This window comes from Lagenorhynchus albirostris, chromosome 15 (genome assembly GCF_949774975.1).
Source record: "Lagenorhynchus albirostris chromosome 15, mLagAlb1.1, whole genome shotgun sequence".
Taxonomy (NCBI): Eukaryota; Metazoa; Chordata; class Mammalia; order Artiodactyla; family Delphinidae; genus Lagenorhynchus; species Lagenorhynchus albirostris.
The window spans coordinates 32678439-32690189 of NC_083109.1; the positions used below are offsets into that span (position 1 = coordinate 32678439).

The window sequence follows — 11751 nt, forward strand, 5'->3', positions numbered from 1 at the left end:
CTTTCTGTGAATGTGGTTTTTGTTCCACAGGTTGCAGGATTGTAGTTCTTCTTGCTTCTGCTGTCTGCCCTCTGGTGGATGAGGCTATCTAAGAGGCTTGTGCAAGTTTCCTGATGGGAGGGACTGGTGGTGGGTAGAGCTGAGTGTTGCTTTGGTGGGCAGAGCTCAGTAAAACTTTAATCTGCTTTCTGCTAATGGGTGGGGCTGAGTTCCCTCCCTGTTTGTTTTTTGCCTGAGGCGATTCAGCACTGGAGGCTACAGGCTCTTTGGTGGGGCTAATGGTGGACTCTGGGAGGGCTCATTCCAAGAATACTTCCCAGAGCTTCTGCTGCCAGTGTCCTTGTTCCCACAGTGAACCACAACCACCCCCACCTCTGCAGGAGTCCCTCCAATACTATCTGGTAGATCTGGTTCAGCCTCCTATTGGGTCACTGCTCCTTCCCCCTGCTTCCTGATGCACACACTACTTTGTGTGTCCCCTCCAAAAGTGGAGTCTCTGTTTTCCCCAGTCTTGTCAAAGTCGTGCAATCAAATCCCGCTAGCCTTCAAAGAATGATCCTCTGGGGATTCCTCCTCCCATTTCCGGAACCCCAGGTTGGGAAGCCTCACGTGAGGCTCAGAACCTTCACTCCAGTGGGTGGACTTCTGTGGTATAATTGTTCTTCAGTTTGTGAGTGACCTACCCAGTGGTTATGGGATTTGATTTTATTGTGATTGCACCCCTCCTACCATCTCATTGTGGTTTCTCCTTTGTATTTGGATGTGGGGTATCTTTTTTGGTGAGTTCCAGGGTCTTCCTTTCGATGATTTTTCAGCAGTTAGTTGTGATTCTAGTGCTCTTGCAAGAGGGAGTGAGCACACGTCCTTCTATTCCACCATCTTGAACCAATTTCCCATTCATGCAAACACTTTTATCATTAGCTTGCATCTTGTCTACCAACATCTCAGTGGCCAAGACAATCATATGACTTAGTTTAAAATTCAGAAGTGAAGAATTCCTGTCTTCCTACCCTGAGGCATTGGGAAATGTGTGGGTCTGTAACACAACAGAAGGAAGTCATAAATGGAGGCTGTAACTCAATCTACCACACTGATACGATTATGTTTGTTATATAATTCCATCTAGGAACATGTAGGTGTACTTTTTCATCTTTTTTGTTTTATTTTATTCTGCTCCTGCTGCAGCATAACCTCTTCTTGGGCTGGCTGGTTTACTGTTGCTGTTGCTAGATTTAAAACTCTGCACTGCTGATCGCCATTCTTCAGCATTCAAAACCTCCTAGCAGAACAGCTGCCGGGGAGCACAGTGCATCACTCTGTGTCCTGCCCCATCTGTCCCCTCGGGTTGCCACCCATCATCGCCTTGCTATGACCACCCTGCAAATAATCCTCATGGCCAGGGACCCTGGAGCTTCTGCCTTGTGGGGGGCAAGGATTTCAAGCAGCCTCTCACTAGTTCCTGGGTCACTCCCAGAAGCAAGGCTGCTATAGCTAATTCTGTGTGTAATCACAGCCATTGATGGGGAAAATACCAGCAATATGATGCACTTGGAAGCTCAGAACAAAATCAAGGGCTGCACAGACAATGTGACTCTCATAGTAGCCAGATCTGAAAGAAAATATGGTCTCCTCTGGTGACAGAGGAAGGGAAACATCACTCATATAAGATGAATTTAGTCTCTGAACCCCAAGAGGTCCTACATATAGGAAGCGCCCACAACAAAAGTTCCATGCCCTTTACCATCTCACCTGCCTCCAGTTCTACCCCCAGGGTCATCACAAACCAGTACAACAACCCACCTGACTTCTACTCTTCTGAAAACATCTCCAACTTCAACTATGCCTTGAAGTCAAAGAAAGCAGCCAGTGGGCAGGAGATGAATGGCAGAGCCTTAGACCATTCTCAGCTTCCAAGCAGACTTGTCATTGACAAAGATTCTGAAGTCTTCTTCAGAGAAACAGGAGTTAAATGAGGCTCTGAAACAGTTCTCTTCATTCCTGGTTTTGCAGGAAATCTTGGAGTCTGAGGAGAAAGGGGATCCCAACAAGCCATCAGGATTCAGAAGTGTTAAGGCTCCAGTCACCAAAGTGGCTGCATGAATTGGAAATACCCAGAAATTGCTCATGTGTGATAAATGTGGCATTGGCATTGCCGGCGTGTTTTTTGAAGCTGCGGGACCTTCCCCACCACCCTGAGTGTTATGTGTGCACCGACTGTGGCACCAACCTGAAACAGAAAGACCATTTCTTTGTGGAGGAACAGATCTACTGTGAAAAGCATGCCTGGGAGTGGGTCACTCCACCTGAGGGATCGGATGATGTGATCACTGTGTTCCCCAAGTGAGCTGGCAGCTCTGCACCCAACACTGTTCTCCAACGAGCCCCTTCTGCATCTTGTCCTCTAAAAGCTCTGGCCTCTCTTTTCTTGAAAGTTATTAATTACTTTGGTTTTATCCCTGCTTATTAAACGTCATGTCCCCCTTTGCTAGGTGACTCACGCTGGCTGCATGATGCCTGCTTTTATAATCAGCAGAGAATGGTTTTGTTCGGTGTCCCCTTGCCAGCGTCACTGTGTCTTCTCTTCACCTCCATTCATCTCTGCTGCCAATGAACATCAGCCAAATTTGAACCAAACTGAATTTACTGTCTGACAATGATTTCATTTTTACTCAATAAATAGACTTCAAAAACAAACAAAAAAATGCCCCAACCCGCCGCCCCCCCCCCCCCCAAAATACCTCCTAGCAGGCCAATGTGCCTGTCCCATACTCAGCTGTTGATGATCACACGCTGGCAGCCCTTCACTGGTCTGCAGCACCGGTGGCGGGGGGAGTTGGGGGGATGCTGCTCCCGTCTCCAGTACCTTGCGGTGGGTCTGCCATCCAGTTCTCTGAGTTGCTCACTCCCAGCGGCGAGCCTGGGCAGGGAAAGGAATCTCGGCCTTCAAGGCCCTCAGGCTCCCGAGATGGTGGCAGCCTTGCTGGACAGACACACGCGGTCCTTCAACCTCAGCCACGCTGCCCCAAGACTCGGACACCGGCCCACAACGCCTGCCTGGAGGCCCGTGTGGACGCAGCCGTCGGCCTCCCACCCAACCCCCCAACCCAGCTTCACTTCCCGAGAACATCGGTCAGACATTAGAAAAGCTCTGTCTTGTTCCCTCTTGTCACCGGCTGAGAGGGCTAGAAGGACATACCACCCACCTCCATGATACCTACAGTGGAGACGGATGCTCCTTAATGGGACCTCAAAGGCCAAAAAACAGAAAGAAAAGACATTGTTGAATCCGTTACAGAAAAGAATGGGCACCAAACCTCGATAAATACTAATTCCATGGCATTTCAGTGCCTTGAAAGCCTGGTAGGTGTTTGTAAATTTGTCGTGATGCTTGTGGTCTTGAAGCAATATTTGAACTCTTTCCAATGGAGTGAAAATTTCTTCTGTTGACCCCCCAAGTACTGCTGCTGGGCTCAGGATTGCAAACTCCGGGGAACTGATAGGCTTACCGGGAAGGCAAGATAAATCCTCATAGAGGCAAAACGTAAGTGTCAGCATAGCTGTCTTCTGCATTAATGGGAGAAGGATTCTGGGATACAAGTTTCGAAATCCATCCCTCCTCAAGTGAAATACTGCATCCCGGGTTTTGATTCCATATAGCTGTCACTGGAAAGAGGACTTTCCAAATGGGAAATGTGGCTGCTACATTGTTGAAAGCTCACAGCAGCCACACAAGTAATGCTTCATTTCGCCAACATTTGCAATATGAGGTGATATATCTCGTTTTGAAGACGTTAGGATTGGAGGCCTCTTTTCATGAGCTTCTGAATTTATATTGCTTAAGATCTTTCTTCTTCAAGATGGATTTTTTTAAACCCATTATCACAGGCGCCGGACTCCATGCCTGATGGCCGCCCACTCACAGGTGGGGGAGCCCAGGAGCCCTCAACCCAGCACTGGTGCAGAGAATTATGGTTTTTTCTTGTTTGTTTTGTTTTTTTGGCCATGCTGCCTGGCTCGTGGGATCTTAGTTTCCCAAACGGGGATCGAACCCGGGCCCCAGCTGTGAAACCGGAGTCCTAACCACTGGATCGCAAGGGAATTCCCGAGAATGATGTTTTTAACAACTTGAGAATGTCACTTTGCAGTACCTGTGCCTGACACTGCCACCTGGTATACTCCATTTGAGAGACTGTCAGTGCTTGTTATTGGGTTCTAGTGGATACTGAAAAGCTAAAAAAGTAACAGCAGGCGGTACTACACACTGACATCCCTATCCTGAGATGGGTCAGAAATAAGAACACCAACAAAGTGGGTATTGCCAAACAAGCCTCCGTTACTAATGGAAATGGTATATCCAGGAAATTAAACCAGGCATTAATGACATCTGACAGGTACATGAAAAAGTGCCCACTCATTGGCCAAACACGGCTATCTTAGATGGAGGGTCTGTGCCAGCCACTCCAGCTTCTTCCAGGCTTTGTTACACCCAGTTTCCTGAGGCTACCTGGGCCTGGTTCACAGACAGACTAGCTAATTAAAGGATGATGGGGTATACCCAAATAAAACTGCTTAAAACTGTGCATGGTAAAGGGAACTCTGCTCAGTTGGAGGGAGCTGTAGACTGTAATGCTTGCCTGGAAACAACCCCCCACCCCCAGCCCAAGTGCACCTTATTATATTTTCACTGACTCTGAGGCAACTGAGGCAGTCACTGTGGTGGGACAACTGGATGAAAAAGTTTCATTTTCTCATTTTCTATGGGGACAAACCTTATGGCAGCACATTGCACAAGACCCAAACCCTCTGTGACCCATGTGGATGCCAAAGAGAAAGGATCTTTCGATGATGAACATCACTGGAATACACAAGCTTGTCAAACCTGTACTGCCAGGTAGCAGGTGCCCTTAAAGGATGGAATGGGCCCCTCTGAAAGGAAAAACTGACCAAGATAACTTGGCTCAGCTCAGCTAAGTAGGCTCAGCTAAGTAGGCTCAGCTCAGCTAAGTAGGCTCAGCTCCCAGTGGAGCATACTCTTCATAAAGACACTTTGGGGTCTAAAAGTAGCAATTCCTAGAAATAGTACCACCTATTTAAATAGAATGTTGGTCATGCTGGGGGATGGAGGAGACCTAGACTGCTTGTAAGATTCCCATACTGCATAATTAACCCTTCTTTCTGTACCTCCCATGCTTACCTCTTGGGAAACTGCGCTACTGGAGTTTCAGAGTAGCAAAAAAGAACGGAGGGTGGGTGACTCTTATCTGGTGTTTCTTTTGCCATCTGGCTATATTTGTTGAATTGAGGCAATTGTGCCTATGATAATGATCAGGAATATGAGGTTTTCATATTCCACCACAACTCCTAAGGTGGTCCTGTTGCGACCACACATCAGGAGGTGAGAGAAATTTTCAAGAGTAGTACAAAGTATATATACTGCTGAGCCACATTAGGATGAATCTGAGTTTATGGTGTGGGTAAGACACGGGAAGGATTCTTCAAACATGATGGAGTGACAGGTGCAGGAACCGGTCATTCTGATTATCTGGCTGTGGAAGGACCCTGGCTGATGGGAAGAAAACACTTTAGAGCCTGGGATGTCAGGGGTAAAGGGAGGTACCTAATCTCACTCTGAGCTATTTGTCTGCAGGGAATTTGGCCAATTTAACCCAGACTGCCACCGCCACCCTCCAATATGCTGGCCAGCATTGAATCTTCATCAGAAACCTCCCAATAGCCACTGATATCAGAAAGGAATAGCTTCCACTTGAAACAACAGAACAAAATTGACTTTGTGGACACTGATATTATTGTTAGACATTTTTGTACATTTCTCATTGACTACTGATTCTTCTAAATTCTATAGCATAAGTGCACTGATAGAGACTTAGACCGAATCTGTTTCATGTCTTGGGCAACACTGGACAAGAGGGTCTATGCTAGTATGACTCTCCATCTGGGCCAAGTCAGTTAACTATGTCGTAAACCCAGGTGCAGCATGAGGTGTTGGCAACCACACACACACACCACAGTAACTGGCCAGCAGAAAGTCCAGGACAATGTGATTGTCCATTATCAGTTACTTAGAGCATGTGATGGGATGGCCTTTGCTACCAAAAATTCTTGGTTGAATATGTAAAAGGCCAAAGGGTGTGGACATGTAGGGGAATGGCTCCACCTGGGCACCCTGGCAACCTTGCATATAACAACATAAGCCTCACAGGCAAAGGTTTGAATCACAGGTAATCTGACTTTTGGCAGAACACCTTGTGACCCCCCCCCACCCGGAACACAAGAGGATGGAAGGTCTGTGAGAGCGGCTCTGGGCCATTTCTTACTCACTTTCCTATGTTCCCTGAAGGCTGCCACTGCCTCTTGGGTTCTGAGGAGGTATGAGGCTTCCTGTCCCATCCACCACCACCCCTCAGAATAGAGTTGCAGAATATAAAACTGCTTAGCTGCAGTCTAGAATTGGCTCCTCAGCAGTGGGTATAACCCAGCCTGTGCCTTGCCTTTTTGGTGTGTAAGCTTGACAAATGAAAGACCCTACAACTTCCCCTCCCTACTAAGAAGTAAAACAGAAAACCAGAAGAAAAACAGCATCACTCAGGGAACTCTATGGATTAATGCCACAGTCCAAGACTTGAAAGAAGCAGGGATGGTGATATCTATCATATTTAAACTCACCAGTTTGGCCTGTGCAGAGCTCAAATGAATTTTGGAGATTGACTGTGGGTTATTATTAACTGAGTCAGGGACTCTAATTATGATTGCAAGGTCAGATTTAAAAATTTTACTGGAGGGACTTCCCTGGTGGTCCAGTGGTTATATGGATCTGTTCTCCCAATGCAGGGGGCCCGGGTTCGATCCCTGGTCAGGGAACTAGATCCTGCATGCATGCCGCAACTAAGAGTTCACATGCCACAACTAAAAAGACCCACATGCTGCAACTAAAGATCCCACATGCCACAAGGAAGATCCTGCATGCCGCAACTAAGACCCAGAGCAACCAAATAAATAAGTAAATATTTTTAAAAATAATAAAATATAAAAAAAATTAAAATGTTCCTGGAGCAAATCAAAATGGCCCCTGGAACTTTGTATATAGCTGCTGACCCAGCTAATGCCTTTTTCTTCATATCAACTTGCAAGGACCACCAGAAAGTTGCTTTTACCTATCAGTGGTCACCACATACCTTCACAGCACCATGGGGCCAGGTCTATTCTTTTCTCTGCCATAATATAGTCTACAGAGATATTGACTTGACATTCCACAAAACATAACACTGGTTCACTATATTAAGATTATGCTGATTGGATTTGATGAGCAGGAAGAAGAACTTTAGATGCCTTTATTAAGACATATATGAACCACATTATGGGAGATACAGCCAATGAAAATCCAGGGAGTTGTCACCTGAGTGTAGTTTCCAGGGTGTCAGTAGTCTGTGGCAAAAGACCAGGTTCCACACCTTGTACCACCTGCCATGAACAAAGGTACATAACTCTTGGTAGACCTTTTTGGAATTGAGAGGCAACATATATCACAGGTGAGTATACTCTCTTGACCCATCTACAGAGTTGCTCATGAGAAGGACAGTTGCAAGTTAAACCAGAGAAAGATGAAGCTCTGTGATAAGTCCAGGCTGTAATACAAGCTGCTCTACAACCTGGTGCTTATGCTCCAGCAGGTCCAATGATGCTCAAAGTGTGGCAAATACAGTTGATGTATGGAGCTTCTCACAAACATGAACAGGAGAACAACAGCTTGATTTCTGGGGGTTTTTAGAAAATATCCACTTCTGGAGATAACTATTCTCTTTTTGAGAGTAGCTTCTGGTTTGCTACTGGGCCTTGGTAGATACTGAACTCCTAACTCCAGAACATGAGGTAGTCCTGTGGCCTGAACTTCCCATAATGAACACACTTGGCCATAAGTTTGAGCATGTGTAGAAGCAATTTAACATCAAACGTAAATGGTATGTAAGAGATCAGATTTGAGTAAGTTGGGAAAACCTGAGTAGGTTGCACGAGCAGGGGGCTCAGACTCCTTTGACATGAATGCCTGTTGCATTTTCTGCTCTCTTTCGATCCATGCTTATGGCCTTATGAAATGTTCCTGATGACAAACTGACTGAGGAAAACACTTGAAACTGGTTTACATCTGGGTCTGCACAATTAGCTGGTAATACAGAAAAGTGGCCAGCTATTAGCACTGCAGGGGTGACCCTGAAGTACAAAGGATTTTCCTTCCTTGCCTGTAATGCTTCTGCCAGCAACAGCATCTGTGGACTCACAGGATGCCTTATGCACTTTCATGATAATTCACCCACTGTTGTATTGAATCAAGAAGCTCATTTCACAGCAAAGAATGTTCAGCAATGGACTCATGCCCATAACATTAAGTGCTCTTACCACGCACCCCATCACCTGGAAGTGGCTGGCCTAATTGAAAGGTAGAAGGGCTTAGATTCAGTGTGGCATCTGTTGGGAGAGGTTTGGCTGTGTTTAACAGTTTAAACAGTATATACTTTGTGTCAGAGACAATTATATGGTGTTGTCTCCCCTATGGCCAGAATACATTGCTCTGTGAGTGAGGAATAGAATTGGGTGTGGCTCCTGTGACAATTACATCTAGTAACCCATTTGCAGAATTTTTGTATTTTGTCCCAGCAAATTAGAGTTATGATAGTTCAGAGGGTTAGTGCTCAAGGAATTAATATCAGAGGACCTAGCAATTACGAGACTTCTATCTGAATACTTTATACTCTTTATTCCATTGAACCAACAAAAAGAGAGTACTGTCCAGTGTGATTGATCCTGATTTCCAAGGGGTAAGGGAGGTTGCTGCTACCCAGTGGGGGCAATGAAGGCTATGTTAGGAACCCAGGGGATTCTTGGGGTGCCTCTTTGTGCTTCCATGCTCAATTTTAAAGATTAATGGAAAACTACTACAACTAAAAGGTGGCAGGATTGAGGACTCAGACCCTTTGGGAATATAGTTTTGGATCACTCCACTTGATACAGAACTGAGACTAATTGAGGTTCTGAGTGAGGGCAGGGGAAATACAGAATAAGTAGTGAAAGAAAGAAGCTACAGATTTTAATCAGGGCCCCCTGACAAATTACAGGAACAAGTATGACAATAGCTTTGCATTTTTTCTTTGCTTGTAATATGTATGTGTTGATAGTACATATTCACCATTTTGATCTTTTCTCTCCTACCACTGTTTTACATATATACAAATTATTAGATTTAATTTTTTTCTTTTTTAAATTTTTAATTTAAAAATTTTAAAAATTTTATATTGGAGTATAGCTGATTAACAACGTTGTGTTAGATTCAGGTGTACAGCAGAGTGATTCAGTTATACATATACATGTATCGATTCTTTCTCAAATTCCTTTCTCATTTAGGTTATTACAGAGAATTGAGCAGAGTTCCCTGTGCTATACAGTAGGCCCTTGTTGGCTATCTATTTTAAATATAGCAGTGTGTACATGTCAATCCCAAATTCCCAATCTATCCCTCCCCCCCAACATTTCCCCCCCTGGTAACCATAAATTTGTTCTCTAAATTTGTGAGTCTGTTTCTGTTTTATAAATAAGTTCATTTGTATCATTGTTTTTAAGATTCCTCATATAAGCAATGTCATATATTTGTATTTCTTTGCCTTACTTAGTATGATAATCTCCAGGTCCATCCATTTTGCTGCAAATGGCATTATTTCATTCTTTTTTATGGATGAGTAATATTCCATTGTATATATGTACCACATCTTCTTTATCCATTGATCTATCGACAGACATTTAGGTTGCTTCTATGTCTTGGATATTGTAAACAGCACTGTAATGAACATTGGGATGCGTGTCTTTTCAAACCGTGTTTTTCTCCAGATTTATGCTCAGGAGTGGGATTACTGGATCATAGAGTAGCTCTATTTTTAGTTTCTTAAGGAACCTCCATACTGTTCTCCATAGTGGCTGAACCAATGCACATTTCCACCAGAAGTGTAGGAGGGTTCCCTTTTCTCCACATCCTTTCTAGCATTTATTGTTTGTAGACTTTTTAATGATGGCCTTTCTGATTGGTGTGAGGTGATATCTCATTGTAATTTTGATTTTCGTTTCTCTAATAATTAGTGATGTTGAGAATCTTTTCATGTGCCTGTTGGCCATCAGTATGTCTTCTTTGGACAAATGTCTGTTTCAGTCTTCTGTCCATTTTTTGGTCAGGTTGTTTGGGGTTTTTTTTATATTGAGCCACATGAGCTGTTTGTAAATATTGAAGATTAATCCCTTGTCGGTCACATGGTTTGCAAATATTTTCTCCCATTCTTTGGGTTGTCTTTTACTTTTGTTTATGGTTTCCTTTGCTGTGCAAAAGCTTTTGAGTTTAATTAGGTCCCATTTGTTTTTATTTCCATTATGCTAGGAGATGGATCAAAAAAGATATTGCTGCAATTTATGTTAAAGAGAGCTCTGCCTATACTTTTCTCTAAGAGTTTTATAGTATCCAGTCTTACATTTATGTCTTTAATTGATTTTGAGTTTATTTTTGTGCATGGTGTTAAAGAATGTTCTAATTTAATTTTTTTTACATGTAGCTGGCCAGTTTTCCCTGCACCATTTATTGAAGAGACTGTCTTTTCTCCATTGTATAGTCTTACCTCCTTTGTAGTAGATTCATTGACCATAGGTGCATGGGTTTATTTCTGGGCTTTCTATCCTGTTCCATTAATCTATATTTCTGTTTTTGTGCCAGTACCATACTGTTTTATTGACTGTACCTTTGTAGTATAGTCTGAAGCCAGGGATTCTGACTCCTCCAGCTCTGTTTTTTCTTTCTCAAAATTGCCTTGGCTTGGAATTTAATTTTATAATTTAGTTTTCAGGTAACAGAATATTCAGTGGAGCCATGATGAATTCTGAAGAATAATTAATATAGTCAGCAATGTATATAATGACTGTTGGAACTGTGCATTTCCTTATTATGGAGAGAGGGTGAAAATGTCTTCAGATATACAGAAGAAAGCTGTATTTTGTTTGGTGGGAATACACAGTTACATTGTTTTATATAAGTTCTAACATGTGTTGAAGGGTGCATAAGGACACTCAGCAAACAAAAGGGTGGGCAGTTGTCCCTTTCCTTTCTCCTTGTAGGTGAATTTACATTCTAAGGGGCAGAGTCTGCTTTAGACTTAATCTCTCATAGCAAATTTTGAGAAATATGTTCACCATGTTGACTCAGAAAATATTCAAATCATACACAAGCAAAAGTGGGATTCAGGAGTGTAATTTTCTACCAGCTGTCTTGGGAGTGTGGAGGTTGGGTAGGTGGGAAGAACACAAGAGACAGGAAAGAGCAGAGAAGGGAGGTCGAGTCAGAAGAAGCAGAGTCACCAACCGTGATGTTCTTTGTAGAAGTGGGAGTTTTGAGCATTGTGATTGGAAGAGTCACTGTGGCTGTGCTGAGCAAGGAGAGAGTTGAGAAGGGAATGGCTGCAGATATGAAGGGGATCAAGGAAGAAGGGCACTGGCCACACAATACCTCTCCCTGGAACACTCTTCCCACCCCACGTAAAAATCTCATTCTTCCTCCAAAGCTCACATCTCTCCCAGGAAGTCTGCACTGATTTCAGTGGTCTGTGCCAGCCCTCTTCTCTGGACTTCCTACCTGTGTGCTCACTCCTCTCCCCCACTGTGGCCACACTCTGTCTCTGATTAGAGTCAATTATTGTTTCCTTCTCTGGC

The 11751-nt window shown here is 43.9% G+C and overlaps 2 pseudogenes; one reads left to right on the forward strand and one right to left on the reverse strand.

The window, feature by feature from the left end:
• The first annotated feature begins 1368 nt into the window (after window positions 1–1368).
• LOC132505847 (PDZ and LIM domain protein 1-like) lies at window positions 1369–2344 on the forward strand (annotated as a pseudogene).
• Window positions 2345–3214: 870 nt separating this feature from the next.
• Window positions 3215–5280, reverse strand: LOC132506221 (mitochondrial nicotinamide adenine dinucleotide transporter SLC25A51-like; annotated as a pseudogene).
• Between the last annotated feature and the right edge of the window lie 6471 nt (window positions 5281–11751).